At 50.2% G+C, this 25,039-nt stretch overlaps 1 protein-coding gene across 3 annotated transcripts in view; it reads left to right on the top strand.

Annotated features, from left to right (window-relative positions):
* The first annotated feature begins 1,592 nt into the window (after positions 1-1,592).
* TOR4A (torsin family 4 member A) overlaps positions 1,593-25,039 on the top strand; it is a 36,433-nt gene continuing 12,986 nt past the window's right edge. Inside the window, exons 1-2 of one of the 3 annotated variants that reach the window (XM_054007036.1) lie at positions 1,593-1,846; positions 20,542-20,748. The gene's annotated coding sequence lies outside the window, so the exon portion shown is untranslated. Of the gene's footprint in view, positions 1,847-20,541; positions 20,832-25,039 lie in introns of all 3 variants that reach the window. The other 2 variants (XM_054007038.1, XM_054007037.1) reach the window with 2 other exon arrangements.

Below are 25,039 nucleotides of genomic sequence, written 5' to 3'. Positions count from 1 at the left end.
TTGGCTGCTGTATAGAGACTATTGCAGGCTGATTTCCCTTGGGGAAGATCAGGCTGTGAACGCCCATGCCCTACAGTCACCCCTTAGGGAGCACAACTTCTGCCCCTTTCCTTTGAGCCGAATACATAGTCAGATCACATGGGCACCTTTCCTGTCTCTGGGGCACCTGGGCTGCCACGTCTTGTCAGTTGTGCCCTGGGAGGGCTGCTGGATCTGAGAGTCTGTGTCTGAAAGCCACACTGTCCACGCCAGAACCGCAGGGAGACGTGTGTCCCGGCCTGTCACTGAGGGGAAGTGGGCTGTCTCGTAGACTTCCTGCATCGCCTCCAAAGGCTTCTTTCTATCTATGGGACATTGCCTTGCCCTCCTCACTCGGCACTGAGGGGCAGCGAGAGACAGAAACGGACTGACTCCAATGGCACCCATGGTCCTTGGGAAGGACCCAGTGGGCCGCATGCCCAGAATGGTAGTGACCCTGGCAGGGCATGGCTAATGCATCGTCATTTCCAGGTTCCCATTCAGCTTCCCCAGGGTTCTGGGGTGAGCCCGTGCCGCTGGCAGATCTGCACCTCAGTGAGGCCAAGGGAGCTCTTCCTCCTCTCCTAGTTTTGTTCGGAAAGTATTGGCCTGTCCTTTGTCTCTGAGCCAGGGGCAGCCTCACCTCCTCGTCCTCTCCCTCCGTTACTTTGTGCACTGTCCCCATGGCATGTGGGGTGTGGTGCTGCAGTGCATGTCAGGTACACCTCCTGTCGGGAGCTGCAAAAACCCTGGATGCGCCCACCCCTTTCTCGCCCTTCCCCTGGGCCACAGCTGCTGTGCGTTCCTTCTCACTGCCCAGCTGATCCTTTCTCCCTCGGTCTCCTACCCCCAGTGTGGAGCGGGGTTCCCGAGTGTGCCGTGGTGTGACTGGTGCCTGGATACCCTAACTTCCCCCCTCAGTGCTGTGGGGAGCCTCCGCACTGCTGAATGTGCCAGTGGGGTGCCCAGCCACCACACTCAGGATGCTGAGGAACAGCTAAACTTCGCGAAAGCCCCACGCTGCCCCGCGCCCCTGCGGCAGCATGCAGAAGACCACCTGCCAATGGCCTGGGGCTCTCTACCAAAGCGAACCCCTGCAAGCAAAGAGGAAGCCAGCGATGTTCCTGGAGAACTGATGTTAATAGTCCCCTGGGGCTGAGTCCTTCGAACAGGCAGGTAGCCGCGTTCGTTCTGCGAGAGCTCTAGCTTCCTGACTAGCGCAAGGGGCCCTTCGCGCAGAGAGGCGAGCAGCCCAGCTCAGCGTGAGGGGTAGGGGTGAGGAGACCAAGGCTGGGGCTGTTCCTGAGAGCCGGGCAGCCCTGGCACAGCGAGTGCGTTCATATTTAGAGCAGACTGCGCCTTGAGGGTGCAGTTTCGTGCAGTCCCACGGCAGCCTGGCCCGTGTGTCTGCAGAGAGCAGGATGTGGCCAGGGGTGCAGGCAGCAGTGAGCTCTCTCTTCGGGGGAATACACGGGGTTCAAATGCTGCAGAGTAATGTGCAGCAGAAGCAGCGGGGAGGAGAGCAGGGCCAGATACTGCACCTTGCCCCTTTCCCTGGCATAGCACAGGCTGGAGGTGCTTTTCCAGGAACTGGTCAGTGGAGATTTTTGTTTATGCACGATTTGCATTCTTTGCCTGCCTAGCGCTCCAGGAAGGGCAGGGGGACTTTATCTCACGCCCTCAGCAGAGCACTGCGGGGAGTAGTGGTTTCCTCTTCCCTGATGACTGAGCTCACTGCTGCTCTGGTGTCACCCAGCTCGGGGACCCTGCTCCGCAGAGCCGAGGAACCGAGGGCTTGAAGACATGCAGCTCGTCGGGACGCATTGAGGTGAGACCAACGGCGAGGGTTAGATTGGGGGCAGGCGGAGACTGTAGCTTCCAACCTCTGTCCTCCAAGACCACTTCATAGAAAACTGCCCTGAAAATTAGAGAGAGGAGCTTTAAACAGAGGGGGAGGGACAGGGGCCACACAGACAGTAAGAGGTGAAGGATTCCCCCGGCCCCCCATCCCAGCTGCTCAGTGAGGGAGGAAGGAGAAAGGAGGAACTGCATTTTCCTCCCCTCCCCCTTGCTCTGAGCAGCTAGAAAGGCTGATACACGAGTCCCTCAGAGCTGCCTCTAGCTTGAGATAAAATGTAAAAGGTTGATACTGCAAGTAAGATGGAGCCCTGCTCTGCCACCCCCACCACAGCACAGGCCCCCGGGCTCCGCTCCGCCATCCCCGGCCACGGCACAGGCCCCCGGGCTCCGCTCCGCCATCCCCGGCCACGGCACAGGCCCCTGGGCTCTGCTCCGCCACCCCCGCCACAGCACAGGCCCCCGGGCTCCGCTCCACCATCCCCGGCCACGGCACAGGCCCCCGGGCTCCGCTCCACCATCCCCGGCCACGGCACAGGCCCCCGGGCTCCGCTCCATCATCTCCGGCCACGGCACAGGCCCCTGGGCTCCGCTCCACCATCCCCGGCCACGGCACAGGCCCCTGGGCTCTGCTCCGCCACCCCCGCCACAGCACAGGCCCCCGGGCTCCGCTCCACCATCCCCGGCCACGGCACAGGCCCCCGGGCTCCGCTCCATCATCTCCGGCCACGGCACAGGCCCCTGGGCTCCGCTCCGCCATCCCCGGCCACGGCACAGGCCCCTGGGCTCCGCTCCGCCATCCCCGGCCACGGCACAGGCCCCTGGGCTCCGCTCCGTCACCCCCGCCACAGCACAGGCCCCCGGGCTCCGCTCCACCATCCCCGGCCACGGCACAGGGCCCCGGGCTCCGCTCTGCCGCCCCCAGCACAGGGCCCCGGGCTCTGCTCCGCCGCCCCTGCCTGAAACACAGCGCCCCAGGCCCTGCTCCGCCATCCCCGGCCACGGCACAGGGCCCCGGGCTCCGCTCCGCCATCCCGGCCACAGCACAGGGCCCCGGGCTCCCCTCTGCCATCCCTGGCCACGGCACAGGGCCCCGGGCTCCGCTCTGCCATCCCGGCCACGGCACAGGGCCCCAGACCCCACTCCGCCAACCCCCACCACGGCACAGGCCCCCAGGCTCCGCTCCGCCATCCCCCACCACGGCATAGGTCCCCGGGCTCCGCTCTGCCATCCCCGGCCACGGCACAGGGCCCCAGACCCCATTCCGCTGCCCCTGCCACGGCACAGGCCCTCAGGTTCTGCTCCGCCATCCCCTGCCACGGCACAGGCCCCCGGGCTCCGCTCTGCCATCCCCGGCCACGGCACAGGGTCCCAGACCCCGCTCTGCCATCCCCAACACAGGGCCCTGGGTCCCGCTCCGCTCTGCTGCCCCCGGCTGCAGCACAGGGCCTCGGGCCCCACTCTTCTCCGCTGCCCCCAGACGCTGCACAGAGCCTCGGGCCCTGCTCTGTTCCTTCGCCCCTGGCCACGGTATAGGGCCTCGGGCCCCACTCCACCGCCCCTGGCTGCAGGACAGAACAGGGGTCTTTTCGGTGTCGTTTTCAGGCCTCTCCTACCAAAGAAAAAGTCAATAAGCCTCTGGCTGTGGATGTTATGTCAGCGTATGACAATGTTTCAGCACAAAGCTGCAATGCTGCAGGCTCCTAAGGGCATGTCCTAACCAGCCCCAGCAGTGCAAACATACCTAGGAAATTCAGTGATGGGGGAAGAATAAAAGATTGCTGTGAGCTGATGAGGGGAAGCCTGGGGGTCAGTTGCTGCTCTCCAGTGCCTGGGTGTGGCTACTCCCTCCCTCTCTCTAGTGTCTGGCTGAGGGCAGGGGCAGACCCAGTCCCCTTCTCCATTGGGTTTGTATGAACAGGAATGATGGAGCGAAACCAAGCGTCGTGGAATGTAAGCTAAATACGATGGTGTCAAGTATCAGAGGGGTAGCCGTGTTAGTCTGAATCTGTAAAAAGCAACAGAGGGTCCTGTGGCACCTTTAAGACTAACAGAAGTATTGGGAGCATAAGCTTTCATGGGTAAGAACCTCACTTCTTCAGATGCAAGTAATGCATCTGAAGAAGTGAGGTTCTTACCCACAAAAGCTTATGCTCCCAATACTTCTGTTAGGCTTAAAGGTGCCACAGGACCCTCTGTTCTTTTTAGGTTGGTGTAGTCATCAACCTGTTCTGTTAGTGTCGAATCCAGGCCAGGGTTTAGCCAGACCATCCGCAGTGACAAGGTGCGTGCAAGTTGCTCCCTCTGCTGTTTGCAAGCTAGAAAAAAGGGAGCACAGACTCCATGTGTGGCCAGCCCAGCGAATGAAGAACCCCGGCCCATCAGAGTGGAAATAGGGCATCCTTGTTAGCAGTGATGGGGAGGATCCATTGGAACAGCTCCCCAAGGGCCAGGGTGGGTTCTCCATCGCCGGCAATTTTTAAATCCAGATTGGATGTTTGTCTAAAAGTCCTGCTCTAGTTCCACAGGAGTTAATTCAGGGCAGGGCTCTGGCCTGCGTTATACAGAAGGTCAGACTAGAGATCACAGTGGTCCCTTATGCCTTGGAATCTCTGTGGTTATGAACACTATGCCCAAGTCCTGTTATTTCTCTGGCCGGAGAGTTGTCACTCATTTCAGGCACCAAATTCTCTGCCTTTCACCCAGCTTTATGTCTGTCTCTGTTATCGCCGCACATTACTGGCATCAGAAATACACTTCATGCCACGAAGGTAACAGGCTGGTCATTTATACAAAGGAGGGGGGTCCCCACAGCATTTCCAGTCCCCTGCACATACGCTCCTTTGGAGTCTCTCGATGTGGGTCTTTGTCCCACAGCCAGGCGGTGGTACGTTGTGAGGTGGGTCGTGAGGGACATAACAGTTTGCAGGACAGTGAGCGAGATCCTCCTCTGGACCAATGCTGCCAGCCTGACTCTTGGGCTTTTGGTGCCCTGTCGTATGGCACCACCATTTCCTTTGCTTTCCAAACTCGCGAACGAGCCAGGCTGGCAGGGTTTCCTGGTGCCTCTCTGTCAGCAGAATGGGTTTGCTCTCTCATGGTTGGGATACCAAGTCCTTGCCGACAATGTTAGACATCACTTTGAGTCTCAGGGACTTCCATGTAGGGTTCCACCCCTGACAACAGCACTGGCCCTGCACCTGCATCATTCCCAAGCATCCTAGAGGGCACCTCAGTGGGATGTTCCGTGGCCTTATCCCCCAGCTCTCCAGACCCCTTTTACAATGGCCCCATGGTCCCTCTTCTCCCTCAGGCTACCAGTTTTACCTGTAAACCACTCAGCACTTGGGAGCACTTCTAATAAAACAAAAATAGGTTTATTTCACAATGCGCAGTCAGCCTGTGGAACTCATTGCCACAAGATGCTGTGAAGGCCAAAACTGTAACAGGGCTCAAAAAAGGGTTAGATAAGTTCATGGAGGACAGGTTCATCAATGGCTATTAGCTAAGATGGCCAGGGGCACAACCGCATGCTCTGGATGTCCCTAGCCTCTAACTGCCAGAAGTGGGCGACAGGGGATCGATCACTCGATAACTGCCATGTTCTGTTCATTCCCTCTGAAGCACCTGGTATTGGCCACTGCCGGAAGACAGACCATTGGTCTGACCCAGTATGGACGTTCTTCTGTTCTTAACAAAGAATAGAGAGTTCACTAGAAGTGAGAGACAGTGAGGGGAAATAACTGGCTCCAGCACAAAATAAAATCATAAAATGCAAACGTGGGTTTACACTTATCAGCAGTTACCTTTGCTATCTAATCAAGTCAGCTTTCCCCGCAAAGTCCAGTCCATGGCACAGCTGGCTGGTTTCACAAGCATCAGGATCCCATTATTCATGAAAGGCCCACCCACTCCTTGAGGGATTTCCTCAGTGAATGGATCCAGAATGCCTTTCCCTACGCTCTGCTACACTGAAACAATCTTTTGTCTTTATTCATGGCCGGGGCACTCTCCTGCCTGCTGTATGAATCTTGATGAGTTACGAGTTTTCTGTAGTATATCTGCTGGAACGCTAGCCAGTATACTAGCAGTTAAATACCTTTTAAACCTTCCCACGCCAACTCTACTTGAACTCAGGAAACAGTGGTTTCAGATTTTCCCAATGCAAGGAATTTTACATTTTCCCCAGAGGGCATCACAATTTCCATAACCGCGTATTTTCTGACCAGTGAACTCTGGGCACCAGTATTCCTCCAACCTTAAGAACATAAGAACGGCCCTACTGGGTCAGACCAAAGGTCCATCAAGCCCAGTATCCTGTCCTCTAACAGTGGCCAATGGCAGGCGCCCCAAAGGGAATGAACAGACAGGTTATCATCAAGTGATCCATGCCCTGTCACCCAATCCCAGCTTCTGGCAAACAGAGGCTAGGGACACCATCCCTGCCCATCCTGGCTAATAGCCATTGATGGACCTATCTTCTATGAATCTGTCTAGCTCCCTTTTCAACCCTGTTATAGTATTGGCCTTCACAACAGTCTCTGGCAAGGAGTTCCAGAGGTTGACAGTGTGTTGCGTGAAAAAAATATGACTCTGGTGGGACTTGAACCCACAGCCTTTGAATGCCTTCACCTATCCTTGATCTAGAAGGCCAATGTGCTATCCATTGTGCCACAGAGCCTATATTGCAGCATAGAGCCTTGGCACACTTTGCCCTTCACCTTGGCATCTTTGATAGACTCTTTATCAATCTCCAACAGGTCAGGCTGTACAACATTCACTAGGGTCCCCTCAGGCACTTCCATGTTAGTCTTCCACAGAATCATAGAAAGGTAGGGCTGGAAGGGACCTTGATAGGTCATCTAGTCCATTTCCTGCACTGAGGCAGGACTAGGCATTATCTAGACCATCCCTGACAGGTGTTTGTTTAACCTCTTCTTAGACACCTCCAAGGACGGAGATTCCACAATCTCCCTAGGTAATTTGTTCCAGTGCTTAACTACCCTGACAGTTGAGAAGTTTTTCCTAATGTCTAACTTAAATCTCCATTGCTGCAATTTAAGACCATTAGCTCTTGTTCTGTCCTCAGTGGTCAATGAGAACAATTTATCACCCTCCTCTTTATAACAAACTTTTACATCTTGAAGACTATTATCATGTCCCTCCCTCAGTCTTCTCTTCTCCAAATAAATAAACCCAATTTTTTCAGTCTTTCCTAGACCTTTAATAATTTTTGTTGCTCTCCTCCAGACTTTCACCAATTTGTCCACGTCTTTCCTGAAGTATCGTGCCCAGAACTGGACACAGTCCTCCAGTTGACGCCTTATCATTGCTGAGTAGAGTGGAAGAATTATTTATTGTGTCTTATTTACAACACTCCTGCTAATACATCCCAGACTGATGTTCACTTTTTTAGCAACAGTATTACATTGTTGACTCACTTTAGGATTGTGATCATAACCCCCACATCTGTTTCTGCAGTATTCCTTCTGACCTGAAGAAGAGTTCTTTGTGGCTTGAATCATAAAATCATAGCATATTAGGGTTGGAAGAGACTTCAGGAGACCATCTAGTCCAATCCCCTGCTCAAAGCAGGACCAACACCAACTAAATCATCCCAGCCAAGGCTTTGTCAAGCCAAGCCTTAAAAACCTCTAAGGATGGAGATTCCACAATCTCCCAAGGTAACCCATTCCAGTGCTTCACCACCCTCCTAGTGAAATAGTGTTTCCTAATATCCAACTTAGATCTCCCCCACTGCAACTTGAGACCATTGCTCCTTGTTCTGTCATCTACCACCACTGAGAACAGCCTAGTTCCATCCTCTTTGAACCCCACTTCAGGTAGTTGAAGGCTGCTATCAAATCCCCCCCTCACTCTTCTCTTCTGCAGACTAAATAACCCCAGTTCCCTCAGCCTCTCCTCGTAAGTCATGTGCCCCAGCCCCCTAATCATTTTTGTTGCCCTCCGCTGGACTCTCTCCAATTTGTCCACATCCCTTCTGTAGTGGGGGGACCAAAACTGGATGCAATACTCCAGGTGTGGCCTCACCGGTGCCGAATAGAGGGGAATAATCACTTCCCTCGATCTGCTGGCAATGCTCCTACTAATACAGCCTAATATGCCGTTGGCCTTCTTGGCAACAAGGACACACTGCTGACTCATATCCAGCTTCTCATCCACTGTAATCCCCAGGTCCTTTTCTGCAGAACTGCTGCTTAGCCATTCGGTCCCTAGTCTGTAGCAGTGCCTGGGATTCTTCCGTCCTAAGTACAGGACTCTGCACTTGTCCTTGTTGAACCTCATCAGATTTCTTTTGGCCCAATCCTCTAACTTGTCTAGGTCATTCTGGACCCTATCCCTACCCTCCAGCATATCTACCCCTTCTCCATTTTAGTGTAATCTGCGAATTTGCTGAGGGTGCAATTGATCCCATCATCCAGATCATTAATAAAGATGACTGTTCCTGATCACCTTCCTCTCCTCCAAGTGCTTCAGAATGGATTCCTTGAGGACTTGCTCCATGATTTTGCCGGGAACTGAAGTGAGGTCTGTAGTTCTCCGGGTTCTCTTTCTTCCCTTTTTAAAATATGGGCACTATATTTGCCTTTTTCCATCATCTGGGACCTCCCCCAATCGCCACGAATTTTCAAAGATAATGGCCAATGGCTCTGCAATCACATCAGCCAACTCTCTTAGTACCCTTGGATGCATTAGATCTAGAAAGAAAGCTTGTCTCTCTTATCAATAGAAGCTGATCCAATAAATGATATTACCTCACCCACTTTGTTTCACTAGTACTCCTTCCTAGGCAGTCATTTCCCATTTTGTATTTGTGCAATTGATTATTCCTTCCTAAGAGTAGTACTTTGCATTTGTACTTATTGAATTTCATCCTGTTTATTTCAGACCATTTCTCCAGTTTAAGATTGTTTTGAATTCTAATCCTGTCCTCCAATGCGCTTGTGACCCCTCCCAGGGTGGTATTATCCGCAAAATTTATAAGTGTACTCTCTATGACATTAGCAAAATCATTATTATGAAGATATTGAATAGAATCAGACCAAGGGCAGATGTCTGTGGGACCCCACTCGCTCTGCCCTTCCAGTTTGATTGCGAACCATTGATAACTATTCTCTGATTAAGCTTTTCAAACCAGTTCTGCATCCACTTTATAGTAGGTTTGTGTAGACTATATGTCTTTAATTTATTTATGAGAAGGTCATGTGGGACAATATCAAAAGTCTTACTAAAGTCAAGATATACCACATCTACTGCTTCCCCCATCCACAAGGCTTGTTACTCTGTCGAAGAAGGATATTGGATTGGTTTGACTTGATTGGTTCTTGACAAATCCATGTTGGCTGTTACTTGTCACCTTATTTTCTTCTAGGTTATTTGCTCCATTATCTTTCTGGACACTGAAATTAAGATGACTGGTTTATAATTCCCTGGGTTGTCCTTATTCCCTTTTTATAGATAGGGACTATATTTGCCCTTTTCCAGTCCTCCGGGATCTCTCCCATCCTCCATGTGTTCTCAAAGATCATCGCTAATGGCTCAGAGATTTCTTCAGCTAGTTCCTTAAGTATTCTAGGATGTATTTAACCGGGCCCTGCCTATTTGAAGACATCCAACTTGTCTAAGTAATTCTTAACTTGTTCTTTTCTTATTTTAGTCTCAGATCCTACCCCATTTACACCGATGTTCACTATGTTAGTCGACATGCGTCTGACGAAGTGGGCATTCACCCACGAAAGCTTATGCTCCAATACATCTGTTAGTCTTAAAGGTGCCCCAGGACTCTCTGTTGATGTTCACTATGTTAGTCGTCCAATCACCGCTAACTTTTTGGGGAAAACTGAAACAAAAAAGGGCAAATAACATTTTGGCCATTTGGCTGCATTTTCTGTTATTGTCTTTCCCTCCTCATTGAGTAATGGGGCCTACTCCATCTTCTTCTTGCTTCTAAGGTATTTGTAAAATGTTTTCTTTTTTGCCCTTTAGTTCCTAGCTAGTTCAATTTCGTTTTGTGCCTTGGCCATTCTAATTTTGTCCCTACATGCTTGTGTTGTTTTTTATATTCATCCTTCATAATTCGACCTAGTTCCCACTTTTTGTATGACTTTTTTTGAGTTCAGGTTGTTGAAGATCTCCTGGTTAAGCCAGGGTGGGCTCTTACCAAACTTCCTAGGCATCAGGATAGTTTGCTCCTGTGCACTTAATAATGTCTCTCTAAAAAACTGTCAACTCTCCTGAACTCTTTTTTCCCCCTTAGACCTGCTTTCTATGGGATTCTACCTACCAATTCTCTGAGTCTTCTAATGTCTGCCTTCTTGACGTTCATTGTCTTTACTCTGCTGTTTTTCCTCCTACCGTTCCTTAGAATCATGAGCTCCATCATTTGATGATCACTTTCACCCAAGCAGCCTTCCACTTCCAAATTCTCAGCTAGTTTTTCCCTGTTTGTCAGAATCAAATCTAGATACCTGGGAAGCTACTCGAGCAATGTATAAAACATTCAGTTTGCAAACACCCGGAGGATGAAGGGGTGATCACTAGCAGCCAACATGGATTTACCAAGAACAAATCATGCCAAACCAGCTTGATTTCCTTCTTTGACAGGGTAACTGGATTGGTGCACAGGGGGGAATGTGGTGGACAAGGCTCTCGACACAGTCCCACCTGACATTCTGATAGGTAAGCTGGAGAAATGTGGGCTCGGCAGAACTACCATTAAGTAGATAAATTGGTTAAATAACCACAAACAAAGATTAACTATTAATGGGATGATGTCAGGCTGGAGGGAGGTCTCCAGTGGGGTTCCACAGGGATCTGTTCTGGGTCCGGTGTTGTTTAACATCTTTATTAATGACCTGGATGTAGGACTAGAGAGCACACTGATCAGATTGGCAGATGACTCAAAGCTAGGGGGTGTTGCCAAGACTTTGGAGGATAGAGCTACAATTCAGAGGGAACTTGCTAAACTGGAGAACTGGGCTATAGACAACAAACTGAAATTCAACAAAGTCAAATGTCAAGTGCTGCACTTAGGGAAGAAAAACCAAATGCACAAATACAGACTGGGGCAGAACTGGCTTGGCAGCAGCACCGCTGAGAAGGATCTGGGAGCTGTGGTGGATCACAACCTCGACGTGAGTCAGCAACGCGATGCTGTTGCAAAAAAGCAAATGCAATTTTCGGTTGCTTTAACAGAGGCATAGCTTGCAAGTCACGGGAGATGATAGTATCACTCTATTTGGCACTGATTAGGCCTCAGCTGGAGGACTGTGTCCAATTTTGGTCACCAATGTATAGAAAGGCTGTAGGATCTGGAAAGGATCCAGAGGCAAGCGACAAAGATGATCAGAGGGATGGAACACAAGCCATATGAGCAAAGGCTGAAGGAACTGGGTATGTTTAGTTTCAAAAAGAGGAGATTAAAGGGGGACATGATAGCAGTCTTCAAATACTTGAAAACCTGCCACAAAAAAGATGGAGAAACGTTATTCTTTTTTTGCCACAGAGGGCAGGACTACACAGGGCCGGCTCCAGGGTTTTTGCCGCCCCGAGCCGCGATTGCGATCAGCTCTACGGGCGGCAATTCGGCAGCTGGTCCTTCGCTCCGAGAGGGACTGAGGGACCCGCTGCTTTTGCCGCCGAAGAGCCGGATGTGCTGCCCCTCTCCATTGGCCGCCCCAAGCACCTGCTTGCTGGGCTGGTGCCTGGAGCCGGCCCTGGGACTACAGTATAGCAAATTTAGATTAAATTTCAGGAAAAGCTTTGTAACTGTAAGAACAGTAGGACAATAGAACAGGCGGCCTAGGGAGGTTGTGGAAGCTCCTTCACTGGAGATTTTCAAAAGTAGGCTGGAGAACCATCTGCCTTGGATGGTTTAGTCACAACAAGTCCTGCATCTTGGCAAGGGGTTAGACTAGATGACCCTTGTGGTCGTTTCTAACCTTATGGTTCTATGATTCTAGAACAGCCTCTCCCCTAGTCACTTTCTCCACCTTCTGTAATAAAAAAGTGGTCTCCAATGCATTCCAAGGACTTGTTGGATGATCTGTGCCCTGCCATATTATTTTCCCAACAGATGTCCGGGTAATTCAAGTCCCCCATCACTACTGAGTCCTGTTTCTTGGATGATTTTATTAGCTTTAAAAAAGCCTCATCTGCCTCTTCTTCCTAGTTAGGTGGTTTATAGTAGATCTACCTTGACATCACCCTTGTTTTTTTACCCCTTTTATCCTTACCCAAACTTTCAACAGGTCTGTCTCCACTTCTATCTCAGCCTCAATGCAAGTGTATACACCTTTGATATACAAGGCAACAAACGCCGCTTCCCTTTCCCCCCCACTCTCCTTCCTGAACAAGCTGTGGTCTTCTACACCAATATTTCAGTCGTGTGAATTATCCCACCAAATCTGTGATGCCAATTGTGTCATAATTGTGATTAGTTTCTAGTTCCTCCTGTTTATTCCCCATTCTTCTTGCATTAGTATACAGACATCTAGGATGTTTATTAGATTTCCCCTCTGTATTTCCTTGTCTCTCCTTTGTCTCTGCTGTGATTGCCATGTTCCGCTCAGATGCCAACCCTTCACCTAGTCCTTTGTTTTGGACTTGTATGTGGGCTTTTGTCTCCTGGCCCTATTGAACCTAGTTTAAAGCCTGCCTCCCTAAGTTAGCCTGCCTGTGTCCAAAGATACTCTTCCCCATCTCCACTCAGCAGTCCTTCTTCTCAGAACAACATCCCCTGGTCAAGGAAGTGAAAGCGCTCCTGGTGACACCATCGGCACAGCTGTGCATTCACCTCCAGGGTGTCGGTCTCTACCTGGGCCCCTACCCTTGACCGGCAGGATGGATGAGAACATCACCTGCACCCCCCAGCTCTTACACCCAGAGCCCGGTAGTCACATGATCTGCTCCTGGTCATACCTCGCAGTATCATTTAGTGCCCCTGTCGATGGACAGCATGGGGTAGTAGTCAGAGGGCCGGATGATCCTTGGCAATCCTTCCGTAATGTCTGCGATATGGGCCCCGGGCAGGCAGCACACCTCCTGGGATGCTAGGTCAGGCCGGAAGATGAATGCTTCCATCCCCTTAGAAGGGAGTCACCGATCACCACCACTTTGGTTTCCTCTTGGGTGGTGGTGGCCATGATCCTCCCAGCATGGGGGTACATGGCTTCTTCTCCTCCGCTCAGCCCTCACTGCCAGGGGGCACGCCGGTTTTTATCTCTGGATGGGGGGTTGGGAGCAGGGGTGGAACAGAAGTAACCAGCAGCTAGCTTCCTCTCTGTGAAGGAGCCATTTCCTCCTGCCCTGGTAGTGCTACTGCAGTCCTCCATCTGAATAGCTTCCTTGGAGGTCTCCATATGCACGCTTTCAGTGAACACCTTGTGTGCACGGATGCTCCTCAGCCTGGCCACCTCCTCCTGTAGCTCTCCCACCTGCTTCCTGGGAGACTCTACCAGCAGGCCCGTCTCACACTGGATGGTCTCCTCAGCCTAGCTCTCTATGATGGGGAAATGCAGGCAGCAGGCGCTGCAAATCCACACCAGGACTTTGGCCGGGGTGTCCCTGGTCGGGTCTCTGTCTGGACACAGGTGCAGTGGAAGGAGCCAGGAGCAGTGTTGGCATTGGTGATGCGGCCTTTCTGAACCACGCTGATTTTAATCTTTCTTCCTTCTACAGCCTGTCTCTCAGACTCCCTGTTCGCTAGCTCCTCTTGTCGCTTAGCCTCTGACTTTTACGCTCTTCTCTCCTAGGTTAACAACCAGGGGAAGGGTGATCCCGAGGGTGATCAAAGGACAGGCGACTAGAGCCTTGCTAGGGCCCACTCAGCTAGCGGCTAGTGGACTGTCACTCTTCATGGTTAAATGTCCTGTAAGACATGTGTTTGGTGTACTGAGTTTGTCAAGTCTGAGGTGAGAGTTGTTCCCAAAGAACAGGGGACCCTTTGCCAAGGTGCCTCTGTGTTACACCCTCCTATTCACCTGTGGTATATGATAGTCTAGTCTCCTTTGCCTGCCATACCTTCGTTTAATTTTGGTGGTTGGGTTTAGTGCGTGGGTGCTTGGTGGTCTGTGTTTTACAGGAATTCAGATTAGATTATCTCGTGCTCCCTTCTGGCCTTAAACTCTACGGCTCTATGAGTATTTTTATGAGTATTCTATGAGTATTATCAGCCCACGTTTAGGAAGGGGAAATGGAGACACAGATAGATTATTGCCAAAATTAACGGCCACTGCCAAATATTCTGGGTTAAATTACTAGCCCAATGCTACAGGTGATTGTTCATTGCCTGAGGACCATCCTTTCTCCTCCGGCATGCTCCTGTTCCCATTCACTGCACAGAAATTCCATCGTGTGCAAGTATTTGGTAGGCAAATCCATCTGTATGACGCAGAGTGCTATGCAGAGGCGGGTATGGAGCAGTAGCTGCATTGTACAGAAACCGTCGACAAGTATGGAAATTTGATCTAGTCTTTCTGAGCAGCAGTGTGGCTAAACATCAGTTTTGTTGTAGGAGAATTGCACTTTTAGGCCCACTTCTGCCTGCTGTGACCTTTTGGACCCTCTCTGGTATGTCTACACTGCAATGAAATACCCAGGGCTGGCCAGGCCAGCTGACTCGGGTTTGTGGGGCTCAGGCACAGGCTGGAGCCCAGGCTCTAGGACCCTGCAAGCTGGGAGGGTCCCAGAACTCAGGCAACGTCTACCAGGGCCAGCTCCAGGCACCAGCTCAGCAAGCAGGTGCGTGGGGCGGCCAAGGGGAAGGGGCGGCCAAGGGCTCTTGGGCGGCAATTTGGCGGCGGATCCCTCGGAACCTCTTGGAGGGAAGGACCTACCGCCAAAGTGCCGCTGATCGCGATCGTGGCCTCCCCCCCTCCCCCCCGCCGCTTGGGGCGTCAAAAACCCTGGAGCCGGCCCTGATGTCTACACTGCAGGTAAGCAGCCCCGCAGCCCAAGCCCTGCAAGCCTGAGTCAGCTGGCAAGGGCCAGCCACGGGTGTCGAATTGCAGTGTAGACAGACCCTATCAGGCCTCAAGCAACCAATTTTCCAGCTGATTTGATTGTTTTGTATATTGTCGAGAGAATGCAAATCTGGTTTTAGCAGAAACTCAGCTGCACAACCTTAGCTCAGCAAAACCTGTGTGATTTGGAGCTGTAATCACCTCCAGTTAGTTCAACAGCAGGGTTTAAACAAGGGGCCTTCAGGTGCCCATCATAGCCCTCTTGCTAGGGTGACCAGATGTCCCGATTTTATAGGGACAGTCCCGATTCTTGGGTCTTTTTCTTATCTAGGCTCCTATTACCCTCCCACCCCCGTCCCGATTTTTCACACTTGCTGTCTGGTCACCCTACCTCTTGCCCATAAGCGTACACACACTTTGCCAGTGGGATACAGTGTTGCTAGACATCTGTAGGATTTGGGGAATCGGGGTTCCTGGGTTCTGGCTCTAGCTCTAAGATCAGTGGTTGCAGACAGTCTCAGTAAGCACATAGACTGGGCCTATTTGTGGCAAAACAGATGAGAGTTGGGTCTTTATTGGATGTCTGGGCTCTATTCCCAGCTCTGCCAGAAAAGGGACCATGCAAGTCTCTCAGTTATCTCTGCTGCTACCTCCAGGCCAGGGGGAGGAGGCCAGGGTGCACAATATGGGTTGTGAACTGCAGAGAAATACTAACAATGGTCAGTGACAGATGTTAGTCCAGAGCTCTTGGCTCACAGCCCAGTGCACCTTCATCCGGTCTGAAGGGGGTTTTGCTGGGGAGTGCCCTCCGGCTCACAGTGCCAGTGTCACGGAGTTTGGGGGAGACAAGGCCCTGCACCCCCGGCTTCCTGCGATTCACCATGACTCTCAGCCAGCCAGTAAAACAGAAGGTTTATTAGACGACAGGAACACAGTCCAAGACAGGTCTTGCAGGTACAGACAACAGGACCCCCTCACTCAGGTCCATCTTGGGGGGCCAGGGGAGACCAGGAGGTCTGTCTGGCCTCCCCTCTATTTTCCCAGCCAGCTCCAAACTGAAACTCTCCAGCCCCTCCTCTCTGGCCTTTGTCTCTTTCCCGGGCCAGGAGGTCACCTGATCTCTTTGTTCTCCAACACCTTCAGTTGTCACCTTTGTAGAGGAGGGGCCCAGGTGATTAGTTGCTAGGAGACAGAGTGTCGGCCATTCTCTGTGCAGACCATATCACAGGGGCCCCCTTGGGCTCTGCAACAATCACATACCCTGATCCCCCACCTAGATACCTAAGAAATGCACAGTTAGTAGACCATATTTTTGAAATATGGAGTGGTGCAGCTCCAGAGTAGGTAACTATTAATAGATGACTGGCTGTGATGAAGTAGGAATGTTCTTAATGTTTTCTCTGATTACTGTGTGGGTGCCTCACACACTTCATCACAGCCAGTCATCTATTAATAGTTACCTACCCTGGAGCTGCACCATTCCATATTTCAAAAATATGGGCTACTAACTTTTTACTATTTGAACTGTTAGACCGTGGTTTGGTACCATGCACTACCTCTCACGGAGGGCATTCCAGGAATATAACTACTTCCTGCCCTCTGTTTTTTCCCTATCTAAAAGTAATTGATGACTTTAAAGTCTTTGACAACAACTCACTTTTGGGATGCTATATCTTGGGCACCCCTTGACTAGATGGCCTTGAATTCCACCCCTCCTTCCCCCGCAAAAAAAAGTCTACCCTAGTCCATGACCTGGTCTGTCAAATTTCAAACCAATCTAATATGTATGTGGATTTCAGAGACGATGCAAAATAGAGCTGTAAACAAAACCTCAGCTGCAGCTGCCATTGGTGTAGTATCTTAGTCCCACCCATGGGGATTGGTCCTGCTTTGAGCAGGGGGTTGGACTAGATACCTCCTGAGGTCCCTTCCAACCCTGAGAGTCTATGATTCTATGGATTCCAAATCAGAAATAACAATAAAACCTCTCTCCCATTCTCACTCTCTCTTCCTACCTAGCTCATCGGCGCTTGATTGTCCGTGGCAGGGAGGTTGTGGTTATATTTGTATGTGTGAGTGTGTTGTTGATCTTTGTGTGTGTGAGTGAATGGGCGTGTGGTGGACCTAGGGGTGTGTGCGAGTGCACAGATGTTTTGAGCCTGTGCGTGGAAGTGGGGTTTGTTGTTGTGGTGTGTGTGTGTGCGTGCGGCTGTGGACATGTGCATGTGGAGAGGCCTTAGTGAGGCAAAGCCAAGCTGGAGAGCCGAGTGTTTCAGATACTTTTGAGCACTGTGGGGCCCGTGGTCTCTGCTCTCTTGCAGGATCAGAGTGTGGGTCCTGTTCCTCCTGGGAAAGTTCTGTTTCCTGCACTCACCAACTTATCTCTGCATCGCACCCCAGCCAAGAGGAAGGGGGCAGGGCTGCTCATTGGGTTTCTGTGGAAGGGGATGGGGGTGGTCCAGGGAGTTTCACTGCTGTAGGCCCCTTGGATAAGGAGCTCTCAGATTTTTCTGACTTGCAATGGGCCCTCAGGATTGAGAGGTGAACAGACCACTTAGCAGGTTCCAGCTTCTTCCCCTGCCATGTCCCAGGCCAAGCTCTGCCACAGGCGTCTGTTAAATACATTCCACTCGTTCCCTTCCACCGGAGCTGGTGCCACCTTTCCCGGAGCACCCCTGGGAGGATGGAGATGACTAGGTGAGGGGAGAGGGGACTGACTCTCCCATGTGGCACATACATCTGCCCATGGTTTCACAGCACAGTCTGATTTGCATGGCATCTGCTCCACAGCTCTTTGGCCTGAAGTGAGAACCAGCTGATTCTGGCTGGACAAAACTCAGCGGACTCTGAGGCAGGGGAGGCCCTGCCCGGAGCCCCCCTCACTGTGACAGAGGGGCAGGGAGCTAGGGGCACTATATGGAGCTGAGCTCGCTAGATTACAGCGGCAGGGGGCCAGGGGCGCTGTATGGGGCTGAGCTCACTGGGTTATGGAGCTATATAGAGCAGCAGGGGATAAGGGGGTGGGGGGTCATGCTATTTTCCCCTCTGATAAGAGATGGTTGCCAGAGCTGTAGTTTTCTGCAGCAGCGATGCTCAGAGTTGCTTTCTATGTTATTTTTTCATTAACTCTTTTTTTTTTAAATCTTGCACAATTTTTGGCCTCTGCAGCATCCTGTGGCAATGAGTTCTACCGGCTAATTACATGTTGTGTAAAACGATCTGTTTTGTGTTGATTCTGAAGCAGAGGGGCCCATTATATCATCTCCTCTGAACTGTATATTACAGACATTGAGAATTTCATTCAGTTACTCATGTATTGAAGCCAGCAACGTACGTGTGGCTAAAACACCTTCCACAAAGGCATCCAGTCTTCATCTGAAGACTTAAAGACATGGAGAATTCACCACTTTCCGTGGCAGTCTGTTTCAGTGGTTAATCGCCCTCCGTGTTAAAAGTTTGTGCCTAATTTCTAATTTGAATGAGTCTAACTTTAGCTTCCAGCCATTGTTTCTTGTTACGTCTGTTTCCACTAGAGTAAACACAACTTTACTACCTGGCATTTTCGCCCCATGATGCTCCTCTGCATTTTCATCCAATTATCTCTTGATCATCTTTTTGCTAAGCTAAACAGACCAAGCTTTTGAAGTCTCTCACTGTTAGGCATTTTTCCATCATTCAAATATTTCCTGTAGTTCTTCTCCGCACTCTTGTCAGTGTTTTCACATCCTTTTAAAAATGTGGTCACTAGAAGTGGACAGAGTACTCTAGTATCAGTCTTACCAATGCTCAGTTCTGAGGTAAAATCACTTCCCTACTCCTATTTGGGAGTGCCCTGTCTCATAACACAAGAAAAAGGGAACACTCCATGAAAATACCCCCTGCTCTCACTTTGACAGCCTCTGTGCTGTTGAGGAAGGTTAAAGTCTTGGGGAAGGAGAACATCACACTGGAGTGGAGAGAAACAATCCCATAGTTAGGACCCTCCTTCCAGATGGTGTCAAGGTATTCTCTTGTACTGAGAATGGGAATACTCCTCCGGTGGAGGGAATCCCAGTTATTAGAAAGAGCCAGGTAATAGTAAGGGGGATTCAATCATTGGAAATATTGATAGCGGGGTTTGTGATGACCGGGAGAACTGCCTGGTGAATTGCCTGCTGGGTGCAAAGGTTGCAGACCTCTCGAGACATATAGATAGCTGTATGTGTAGTGCTAGGGAGAAACTGGTGATTGTGGTACATGTAGGTACCAATGACATAGGAAAAGGTAGGAGAGAAGTCCTAGAGGCCAAATTTCGGTTGCTAAATAAGAGATTAAAGTCCAGGACCTCCATGACAGCATTCTCTGAAATGCTTCCAGTTCCACGCACAGGCCAGTTAGACAGGCAGAACTGCAAGGTTTTAATGTGTGGACAAGACAATGGTGTTGGGAGGGGGGATTCAGGTTTCTTAGGAACTGGGGAGCCTTTTGGGAAAGGACGAGCCTATTCAGTAAGGATGGGCTCCACCTTAAACCAAAATTTAACCAGATTTCTGGCATGTAAAATTAAAAAGGTCGTAGAGGAGTTTTTCAACTAAGGGCTGGGAGAAAGCTGACAGGGCGGAGGAGCACATGGTTCAGACAGACACAGCCTTTAGGGGAAGATGTATTAAAGGGGATAATCTATATCCTAGTAAAGAGGAGGGGATAGAAGTTGAAAAAGTACAGGTAGAAACTGAAGTGAAACAGCCAAATTTGGTGGAACAATGATAATCAAGGAACACAATAATACCAGGGTACAAAATACATAGGGATGACAGAGTAGGTTGTGCTGGTGCATTATATGTGAAAGAAAGCATGGAACCAAATATAGTAAATATTTTAAATGACTCAAACAGTATTATAGAATCTCTATGGATAGAAATTCCTTGCTTGAATAATAAGAGTCTAGCAGTAGGGAATATACTACCGACCACCTGACCAGGATGGTGACAGTGACTGTGAAATACTCATGGAGATTACAAAGGCTACAAAAACAGACACCCTGGTAATAATGGGGGATTTCAACGATTCCCATGAACCGGGAACATGTCACCTCAGGATAGGATCTAGAGATACAATTTCTAGACACCATCAATCACTGCTTCTTGGAGCAGCTAGTCCTGGATCCCACAAGGGGAGAGGCAATTCTTGATTTAGTCCTAAGTGGAGCACAGGATCTGGTCTAAGAGCTGAACATGGTTGAACTGTTTGATAATAGTGACCATAATGTAATTAAATTTAACATCCTTGCAGGGAGGGAAATTCTGAAGAAATATACACCACAGTAGCATTTAACTTCAAAAATGGGAACTACAGAAACTTGAGGAAGCGAGTTAAACGGAACAGTCACAAGGGTGAAATCCTTTCAAGCTGCATGGAAACTATTTAAAAACACCAGAATAGAGGCTCAAACTGAATGTGTATCTCAAATAAAAAACAAACACATAGTAAGAGGACCAGAAAAATGCCATCGTGGCTAAACAGCACAGTGCTAGAGGCAAAAAGGCATCCCTGGAAAACTGGAAGTTAAATCCTACTGAGGAAAATAGAAAGGAGCAAAAGCTTTGGCAAGTCGAGGGTAAAAGTATAATTAGGCAGACAAAAAAGAATGTGAAGAGCAACTAGCAAAAGACACAGAAACGATCAGCAATTTTTTTTTTTACAGCACATCAGAAGCAGGAAACCTGCCTAACAATCAGTGGGGCCACTGGATGATCGAGGTGCTAAAGAAGCACTGAAGGAAGACAAGGCCATTGCAGAGACGCTAACACGATTCTTTGCATCAGTCTTCACTGCAGAGGATGTGAGGGAGATTCCCACACCTGAGCCGTTCTCTTTAGGTGACAAATCGGAGGAACTGTCCCAGAATCAGGTGTCTATAGAGGAGGTTTTGGAACTTGTTGCCAGGGGATGTTGTGAAGACCAAAAGTATAACAGGGTTCAAAAGAGAATTCGGTAAGTCCATGGAAGATTGCTCTATTGATACATTGTATAGTGAGTTGCTTGACCACACTTTGGTTCATTATAAAATTTACTTCAGAGACCAAATAACCAGTGTCAGTCAGGGTTATTAACATGGCACAGGAAAAAGGTTCTCTATGGTTCCAGTGTCTGAGGAGCTGTCCTATGCAGTGATGTTATTTTCACCTTATGCAGAAGGTTTGCTCTCCAAAGTTACTGCCAAAGCCATAGTTTTATACCCTACATGTTTACCAGTAAAAGGTACCGTATACATCATTTTAAACTTGATTCAACCAATTAGCTTTGTATCTTGTTTTTCTGGTACCATGGTGTGCCGCTTATCTTTGTTCTGAACACAGCATGCACCATGACACACTCTTATCTTTGTTCTGGGTACATGCATTCCAGATACTAAGGGGCATGAAGACATTTCCTAGGCTTGTACCAATGTAAATAGATTTGTGAGAGTAACACCCTTTCTGTTGCTATAAGAAAACAACTGTATGTCCTCATACTGACAATTTCCCTATCTACTGAAGCCAAAGCTTACCTCAGCTAATGCTAGGTGTTATGGGATACTTAGCGTATGTGAACAGGATTATAACAAAGGTACAGGCTAATTCATGCTATATGACTGCTATACTGACACTTAATATGTGTACTTAATGCTTAAAATATATAGAATAGAATATCAGCGTAGGAAGGGACCTCAGGAGGTCACCTAATCTAACCTGCTGCTCAAAGCAGGACCAATCCCCAGACAGATTTTTGCCCCAGATCCCTAAATGGCCCCCTCAAGGATTGAACTCACAACCCTGGGTTTAGTAGGCTAAAGCTCAAACCACTGAGTATCCCTCCCCTAGCCATCAGTTCATGCTAGCGAGTTTTGGAGGAGTTATTAAACCTCATGCTTCTTGCCTTAAACCAATCTCTAACTATGTGGGATTAGGAGGTGCCCTAAAATGAGCAGAGAGATCATCCTCTATCTGACTAGTGCAAGATTCCTTACGCTTTCCTCTGGAATATCCGGTACTGCCACTGCTGGAGACAGGATCCATGGACCATGGGTCTGATGCAGTCCGGCATTACTATGTGCTCAGTCTGGCTTCCCCTACTTGCCCCTTTCCCCTCAGGCTGTGTTCAGGGCAGGTAATTTTTAATGTGCTGTGGCAGCTGCCCCATTTCCCCACGCTCTGCTGTGCCAGGCAGGCCCAGGCCTGCCCTGCTGCTGTGCTTTCCGGATGGCTGCCTACCTGAAAGTGGATTCGGAGGCACCAGGCTGCCGGGAACGTTGTGCAGCTGGAGCAGCAGCAGAGCTGAACTTGGAAGCATTTGTTCTTGTTTATTTTCCAATGCCTCTAGATGGAGGCAATAATGTTGCCTGTCTCTTGCCCCCACTCCCCGTTCGCACGCTGCTCTGCGTCATGGCTGCATCTCTCCCGTGAGGGGACACTGCTAGCGACAGGATATTTCTGACCTGCTTCCAAACAGCTTAGAGAACAGGAGTAAAACCTGTCTGCAGCCGCCAGCATGTGAATCCGCTGTCCATGCTGCAGAGAACGTGAGCAGGCCAGCAGCAAACACAGCTGCAGAATAGGATACAGATAAGGTCTCCGTGCAGCTGGGAGAAGGAAGTGCTGGAGATAGGGGCCACTCCCACTTGCCATTTCCTTTTTTCTCCCTGGCCAAGTCTTTTTAGACAGCTGTGTTGGTACTAAGGGGGACAGCCAGCGAGTCTGCGGCTACAGAGTCCCTTGCTTACTCTGCCTGGGTTGCTGCTGCTGCTCCATTGACTTGCAGGCAGGGACAAGGAGTGAAGTTCTCCCAGTGAGACCCAGAGAAAAAGCTCCCTGGTAACTGTTCTCTTGCTCTCATGCTCCTCTCCCCACCGCTTCCTGCTCGCTCTCGGAGTTGCCTTTTTCTTTTCCAAGGGCCCCCAACGAGTGCTCTCTGCCCAGGGCCAGCTGGGATCTCGCTCTCCCCAGACCGCTGTGCTCACTGTGTGGGGCCACATTCTCCAACTTCGTCCCCGCAGGGCCACTTCCGCACCTTGCCAGGGCTGCCCCAGCACAGGGACCGAAACGGCAGCTTAACCACCAGAGGCTAAACTCTATGATTGTAACGGTGTCTTTGCATTGGCCTGGCATTTCCTCCTGGGCTATTTGCTGATCTAGGGAGGAGATGCAGTGGGGCTCTGAGGCCCTGTGGCTGGCAGAGCTTTGCAGCATTTCAGTTCACTTGTAAACAGCTGGGCAGGAAACAAAGCTGGTGCCACCAGACCAGAATGTAAAGATGTTTGGCTCTCAAAGGGACGGGACACATCTAGCTGCTTGGAGGGTTCGGTCTGACTGGGCAGCTGGGAGAGGGGCCAGGCTCTTGTCCCCGTTTGGTGGGAAAAGGGGAGGATCTTCCTTGTTCAGTTGTGGGAGGGATAACTTTGTTTGGTGGGTTTGGGGGAGCATCAGCCTCCCGCCCTGGTTCACTGGGCCCTGAGGGACACTGTCCTACACCTACCAGCACCAGCTCTTACTCGCTCTCCCATCACGCCCGTCTTTGCCAACCATTTGGCTGACACGACAGTCTGACTTTCCTCCACCCCCTCCTCTCCTGTTACCCCGTCTCCTCCGCCAATGACTCTGAGCACACCTGCCTACGGTCCCCTCCAGCTGTCTCCTCAGCCCCGTCCATCCCTGCTACTGACTCCGCTTTCTTCTCTCCCCCCCTGCTCAGGCATGCTCTCCCACTCTCTTCTTCTGACTCCTTTCCCCAAAAGTCCAAGCCAGCTCTAGTGTCCCCCATATGAGAAGAGCTGCTGTCAAAGGCGTTTCGTCTCGAACTCCCGCCTCCCCTCCCGCCTCTCCGTCACTCTAAGCTTGCTGAGGTAGCTATTGACAACTGCTGCCTATTATACTCTCCTCTCCTTCAGCCCTGGATGGCCTCCCATCTGGCTCTGCTCTCCCCAGCGTTCTGAGGCTGGCCTCACCCAGTCAGAACCCTGCGGGTTTGAGATTCTGCCACCCTGGAACCCGCTGCCGATTTCTTCTCATTCTAATCGTTGCTAATATTTGCATTGGTGTTTGCATTGCGTGAAAAATGCCGACTTTTCCTTGAAAAACCAAACATCCAAAAACTGCAAAAGCGTTGGCCAAAACCGGAGACTTTCCATCTGGAAAGATCAAAACATTTTACGTAGATCTTTTTGAGCAAACCAAACTATTCCGACATTCCCAAATGAAAATGGTGCATTTCGGCATTCCTAAAATCCCCCAGTGTAGACAGTCACATAGCTACTTTTCTAGTGTGAAGTCATAAACTACATTCCCTTCTCCATTGCTTTCACTAACAGAGAATTGAGCAGTTTTCTACATATGTTAATTTCTGAAACATTTCACTATCCTGCCTGTTGATAGGGTTGCCAACTTTGTAATATTTTAAAAATGGACACTCCAGCAGAAGTGCCCGAACCTTCCCTGTCCCACCTCTTCCCCCCTGAGGCCCCACCCCTTCCCCGCCTCTTCCCTCTGAGACCCTGCCTCTGCCCCACCTCTTTCCCAAGGCACCGCCCCCATTTGCTTCTTTTTTCTCCTGCTCCCATCACTTGCTGCTTTCCCCCCCTGAACCTGGGTCAGGAGGGACTCACCTGCAGAGCCGGGGCTGGGAGCTGCAGCCGCCCAACGCAGGTAGGAGGCAGCCCTGGCTGAGTAGTTGCTGGCATGGGTGATGATCCGGCACCTCCCCGCCTGCAGTAACCAGACTTTGGGTGTCTGGTCAGTAGTACTGTCAGGTCCCCTTTTTGACTGAACTTTCTGGTTGAAACCGGGCACCTGGCCACTTTACCTGTTGAAGGAGCCCACGTCCAAATGTACCTACATATGGATGTTTATTGTGCTAGGTGGCTTTGTTTGGCAGATATAGGGTGACAGAAAAATGCAAATGAGTAAAAATATTTCAAAGGAGCTGTTTTAAGGTAAAAATTGCAAGAGTCTAGAGCCAGATTCACAAAGGTGTTTAGGCACCAAAAGAGGCAGATAGGTGCCTAGTGGGATTTTCAAAAGCACCTAACTCCCATTGACTTTCCCTGGCCTGTTCGTTTAGTCAGCTGTCTGTTGTGTCTTGTTTTGAAATTGTAGCCGCTGGGAGGCAGGGCCTGATGTTTACCACACATTTGTCTAGTGCCTCATTCAATGAAATGACTGAGGCTG

This window comes from Malaclemys terrapin, chromosome 17, assembly GCF_027887155.1.
Source record: "Malaclemys terrapin pileata isolate rMalTer1 chromosome 17, rMalTer1.hap1, whole genome shotgun sequence".
Classification (NCBI taxonomy): Eukaryota; Metazoa; Chordata; order Testudines; family Emydidae; genus Malaclemys; species Malaclemys terrapin.
Note: the sequence above shows the minus strand (reverse complement) of the source record. Positions and strands in the feature narration are given on the sequence as shown.